Source organism: Chrysochloris asiatica, unplaced genomic scaffold (genome assembly GCF_000296735.1).
Source record: "Chrysochloris asiatica unplaced genomic scaffold, ChrAsi1.0 scaffold00501, whole genome shotgun sequence".
Lineage (NCBI taxonomy): Eukaryota > Metazoa > Chordata > Mammalia > Afrosoricida > Chrysochloridae > Chrysochloris > Chrysochloris asiatica.
This window is the reverse complement of record NW_006409019.1, coordinates 208,833-215,216: the sequence shown is the minus strand read 5'-3', so window position 1 is coordinate 215,216 and position 6,384 is coordinate 208,833. Positions and strand designations below refer to the sequence as shown.

The 6,384-nt window shown below is 40.3% G+C and overlaps 1 pseudogene; it reads right to left on the bottom strand.

The window, feature by feature from the left end:
• Positions 1-3,554: 3,554 nt before the first annotated feature.
• The window catches only part of LOC102827511, a 28,165-nt pseudogene continuing 25,335 nt past the window's right edge, over positions 3,555-6,384 (bottom strand).

Sequence of the window (6,384 nt, the reverse complement as noted above, 5' to 3'; positions counted from 1 at the left end):
AACCTGAGGGGCTCATTTTCCGGCACTGGATCTGACAGTGTTTCTCTGCTATTCATAAGGTTTTCAGTGACTAAAAATTTGGAAGTAGTTTGTCACTCCTTCTTCCTAGTCTGTCTTTGTCTGGAAGCTCATCTGAAACCTGTCCACCATGGGTGACCCTGCTGGTATTTAAATACCGGTGGCGTAGCTCTCAGAATCACAGCAACTCACAAAGCCACCACAACACGACAAACTGACAGATGAGTGGAATATTACTAGTTAATTTAAATCTTAGTATATACAAAGATGGGTGCTACTACCATTATTATTATTGTCATTAAATACCAACATCATGTTGGTTCCGACCCTTAGCAACCCTGTATAGGCTTTTCTATCTAATACCTTGGTATGACTTTTCTGTCCAACAATTTCTTAATTTTCACCAAGTGATTGGGTGGGGTTTCTGAGGAGCAGCTGGTGGGCTTAAACTGCAGAGCTTGTAGCTCAAACTGACTTTTCAGTCTAGTGTATTAACTCACAGTGCCACACCCTCATTGTACAGACGAGGAAAACGAGGTTAAAGGATGGAAAAATGTGGGAGTCATGTCTAACTTCCCCAGCTTCACAAGGGAGAGAAAATCTAGCTCATTATGAAGTAGAAATCAGACATGCTTTCATGCTAAACCCTTCTTTACACTATTTCTGACACCAACCATCCCTCCCACAGTCCTCTTTGCTTCATGTCTGAGTCTGATCATCCATTGCAGTGACCACATAGAACTCAGAACAACACTCATGATTATGAGGTTTGTTAGGAAGGAAACAGGGCACAATTCAGGATCAGAAACATTCAGGATGCAGCAGTTCTTCAGTCAGGAATGCATCTTGTCTCCCATACTGCCGGCTCAATTTAATCTTGTCTTTGGCCTCTCGGTCATGTGGTTTCTTGGTCTCTGCCTTCCTTGGACAATCATTACAAAGCCCTTTTAGCCAGTCTGTGAATTCCCAAAGGGCACAGTCTGCCAACCAGACTCTTGCCTGTAGGCATCAATTGAACTCAGTCAGTGGGCCTAGAGCCCGAAGCTGTTATGTTTCTGGATGCCATTGCCTCTGCCATAGCTTCCACTAACACTAATATTCTAGGTAAGGGTCTCATGCTCCACTCATACTCGTCCTTGTTGATGGTCCTGGGGTCATCTGCTCCTGCTTCTGAGATGGATCCTTTTCAATATAGCTAGATGGCATTACCAGAAAGCTATATATACTGACTAACTGACTAACTACTACAATATCATATTGGAGACATTGGTATGATATGGTATCTACACTTCCCTCTGGAAATCCATGATTCTAGAACAGCATTGTCTCAATATCAGAAGAAAATTATTTAAACAGAAATGAAGGTTAGTTCAATGCTCTCTCATTTCTTAGAGAGTAAAGAGCAAAACTGTGAGCAACTAGTATGAGTTATTTGCTCTGCTAAAAATTGCAGATGTAGGGAAGAGCAAGTCAGATGATTGCTCCATCCTCATGAAGTTAAAATTTTAGTCTACATGAGTTATAGCACTGGTCACAGTCTATTATAAATGGACAATTTTGATATCTGTTTCTCATTAATTATGAGATTTTGCAAGATACAGCTCTGAGTCGTTTCTGATTATACTGGTTGTAATCATTCGCTGATATATGTTGTTGTTAAATGCCATCAAGTCAGTTCCAGTTCATAGCCACCATATAAAGCTTTTCCGGGAGTCCTGGTTTGGCAGTGTGGAATAAGCAATGTACTGCTAATGACAAGATTTTGGCTCAAAACCACCAATTGCTCATCAGAAATTCTATATAGAGAAAGAGTCACTAAGAAAACAAAAATCCTCACCACTGGACCACTAAATAACATTCTTATCAACAGAGAAAAGATTGAAGTTGTCAAGGACGTCATTCTTCTTGCATCAACCATCAACACTCATGGAAGCAGCAGTCAAGAAATCAAATGACATTTTCTATTAGGCAAACCTGCTGCACAAGACCTTTCTAAAGCATTGAAGAGCAAAGATGTCAGCTTGAGGACTAAGGTGCACGTGACCCAAGCCATGGTATTTTCAATAACCTCACATGCATGTGAAAGCTGGGCAGTGAATAAGGAAGACCGTAGAATAATTGATGCTTTTGAGTTATGGTATTGGAGGAGAATATTGAAAGTGCCTTGGGCTGCCAAAAGAACCAATAGATCCGTGTTGGAAGAAGTGCAGCCAGAGTGCTCCTTGGAGGCTTAGATGGCCAAACTTTGTCTCTCATACTTCAGACATATTGTCAGGAGGGAGCAATCACTGGAGAAGGATATCATGTTTGGTAAGGTGAAGGGTCAGAGATGTGACTTAATGGAATGAATAAATCATCAGAAAAATCATTAACTTTGTATGCAAGTAAAATTTCGATAAATAAAAAAAATAAAAACTGTAAATGTACATTGACATAAAACTTCTAGCGGCTCAAAGCAGATTCAGGTGAGGACATGGAAATAGGGATATTATAGGTGATCTCAGATGAATCTTGGCTGAAAGCAAAGATTACCAGAAAGTAGTGCTACACCTGTACTTCACCGACTTCATGAAGACTTTTGATTATGTGGATCTTGGCAACCTATGGACAACATTGCGGGGGGGGGGGGGGGAGAATGAATATCCCAAAACACTTAATATTGCTCATGAGGAACCTGCACATAGACCAAATAGCAGTTTTTCTAACAGAACAAGGGAGCACTGAATGTTTTAAAAACAGAAAGGTCGTGCTGGGGTTGTATCCTTTCATCATGCTAATTATTCAAACTCTATGTTGAGCACATAATCTGAGAAGCTGGATTATATGAAGAAAAACATGGCATCATTATTAGAATAAAATTCATGAACAATATACAATATGCAGATGATACAACTTTGCTTGCTGAAAGTAAAGAGGACTTAAAATTTTTTACTGATGATAATCAAAGATCACAACTTTTGGTGTGAGTTTCACATCAATGTAAAGAAATCAAAAATCCTCACCACTGGACCAATAAACACCATCCATACAAGTGAAGAAAAGATTGAAGCTGTCAAAGACATTTTGGTCAGATCAACCATCAACACCCATAGAAGCAGCAGTCAAGAAATCAAATGATGCCTTAATCAAATCTGCTCCACAAGACCTCTTTAACTTGTTCACGAGCAAAGATGTCAGTTTGAGGTCTAAGGTGTGCCTGTCTCAAGCCACGATACTTTCAATAACCTCATATGAATGTGAAAGTTGGACAGTGAGTAATTATGACTTTAGAAGAATTGACTCATTTGAGTTATACAGAAGAATAATAAAAGTACCATAGACTGCCAAAAGAACAAACCTATCTGTCTTTTTTTTTTTTTTGGCTGTAAAAGGAAGCTTTATTTTTTTCATTTGGCCCACTGCTTGGGAGATGAGGGGCTCCAGGGCGTTCACTATGCTGTCTCTGTGTCTGGAGAACAAAGTTGAGGCACAAGGTATGTGGAGAGCAGGGGAATGCTGAAGGCCCTTCACAGGTTACGGGGTTCTATAGGCTCTTCCTAGTTGTGCTTGAAAGTGAGCCTCTCAAAGAGGTATTCACCCAGCCCTGCCTGGGGACTGGCCATCCTACGGAGGTTAGTCAAGTAGTCACCCATCTTCTTGATAATTTTCACCTCCTCATTGGGGAAATGATTCTCCAGAAAGTCGCAGAGGTGGGGGTCTGTGTGGGTAGCACCCACAGCATGCAGACACAGAAGAGGCTGGTTCAGGTTCTTCTCCAGGGCTAGGGTGGCTTCATGGTGTCCAGGGTTCTTCCCCACTCATCTTGGGAGGGCTTCTGTATGTCCTGGAAGAGTGCGTGACCACCATGCTTGTTTTGCTGTTTCAAGAGACGCTCAGCACCCGTGTGCTTCTCCTTTGCCAACTCATGGAAGAACTGTTCCACACCTTCCAAAGCCACATCATCGTGATTGAAATAGAAGCCCAAAGAGACGCAGGTATAAGAGGCCTGCAGGTGCAGATTAACCAGATGGTTGATGCCGGTCTCCAATTCAGATGATCCCGGAGAAGATATGCCTAAAGAAGTTGTTAGAGGTGGTCTGAGGCTGGAGGTGGGGGAAGTCCCCAGATCTGTTCCATACAAACACTGTTGAAGCAAGACACAGATCCACAGGACCACAGCAGGCACTTCAACCTATCTGTCTTGGAAGAAATATAAGCAGAATGCTTCTTCAAAGTCAGGATGGCCAGACTTGATCTCTCATACATCTTACATGTTGTCAGAGTGGACCAGTCTATGGAGGAGGATATCTTGTTTGGTAAAGTGGAGCATTGGGGAAAAGACAAAGACTCCAAACTAGATGGATTGGCACAGTGGCAGCTGCAATAGGTTCAAATGTTACAACGATTGTGAGGTTGGTGCAGGACTAGTCAGTGTTTCATTCTGTTGTGCATAAGATTGCTATCAGTCAATTCTGACTCAATGGCACCTAACAGCAACATGAATTGGAACAGACTCGACAGCACTTAACAATAACAACAGCAATAAATGTAAATGTATGAAACCTTAAACTTGTATAAATACTAATATGTACAGCCCTATAATAACTGTGTACAATAAAATCTAATTATCAACACTCTACAAGGCCTCCTTTTTCAGTCTTCTGAGCACTTTTTTCACTATCACTTGTAATGATCCAAACTTCCTGACTTTCATTTGTTTCTAAATCAGGCCAACCTCTGGCAAACCTCAGGGCCTTTGCATATGCTTTATGGCCTTTGACTGAAATGATTCTCCCTCAGAGCCCGGCTTTTGCATGTAACTCATGTTAATCTTTAACTGATCTTTCATGACCATCACCCTGAAGTTAATCAAGTAATTCTAGTTTTTATTGTTCCAGAATATTTTCTTGAAAGCATTTATGATTACTTAAAGTAATCTTTCTGTCTGTTCATTGGTAAGTCACACACTATCTGAAGTTTGAGGCTAATTTATACAATCAGTAAATTGGACTCCATGATGTCTTCAGTCCCTACTGAAATCCTGTGACTTTTTAGCCAATGATTTATGAAAACAAAAAAGGTCAAGATAACATTTAATTTTTAATATAATGAGAATAGTCTGTAGTTAAGAGAATAGAAATTTCCCTGTTTAAGATCAGAGATGAATCACTTACATTTGCTCAGTGCAAGAAATTGTACATTTATTTATGGAAATAATGCATACAATAGCAGATAGATCATAGCTCAAATAATAATAAATTATTTTAAAATGTTCTGCATTCACAATTGTGAGAATTGTGTTTGGTAAGTAAGACGTGAACTCAGACTTGATTTATTTTTGTTGTCGTGAGGTGCCCTAGAGTCATTACTGACTCATAGGGACCTTATGCACAACAGAACCGAACACTGCACGATCCTGGGGCAACCTCACTATTGTTGCCATGCTTGAGTCCATCGATGCTGCCACTTGGAGAATCCATCTACAGGGGACATCTTCCTCTTTTTCTCTGACCGTCCACCTTACCAAACATGATATCCTTCTACAGTGACTGGTTCCTCCTGAGAGTATGTCCCAAGTATGAAAGACGAAGTTTGGCCATCTTGGCCTCCAAGGAGCACTCTGGCTGCACTTCTCCCAAAATGGATCTATTGGTTCTTTTGGTATCCCATGGCACTTTCAATATTCTCTTCCAACACCGTAAATCAAAAGCATCAATTATTCTATGGTCTTCCTTATTCACTGTCCAGGTTTCACATGCATATGAGGTTATGGGAAATATCATGGGTTGGTTCAGACGCACTTTAGTTAGTCCTTAAGCTGATATCTTTGCTCTTCAACACTTTGAAAAGGTCTTGTGCAGCAGATTTGCCTAATGCAATACGTAGTTTGATTTCTTGACTGCTGCTTCCATGAGTGTTGATAGTTGATCCAACAAAAACGGAAGTCCTTGACAACATCAATCTTTCTCCATTGATAAGAATGTTTATTTATTGGTCCAGCAGTGAGGATTTTTGTTTTCTTAGTGACCCTATATAGGATTTCTGATGAGCAATTGGAGGTTTTGAACCACTGACCTTGTCATTAGCAGTACATTGCTTATTCTGCACTGCCAAAACTTAGTCTTCAAGCTGACGTCTTTGCTCTTCAACACTTCTAAAAGGTCTTGTGCAGCAGATGTGCCTAATGCAATACATCATCTGATCTCTTGACTGCTGTTTCTGTTAGTGTTGATAGTTGATCTATGAAGAATGAAGTCCTTGACAACTTCAATCTTTTCTCCATTGATAAGAATGTTGTTTATTGGTCCAGTGGTGAGGATTTTTGTTTTCTTAAATTGAGATGTAATCCATATCAAAGGCTCTGTTTTTGGATCTTCATCAGTAAAT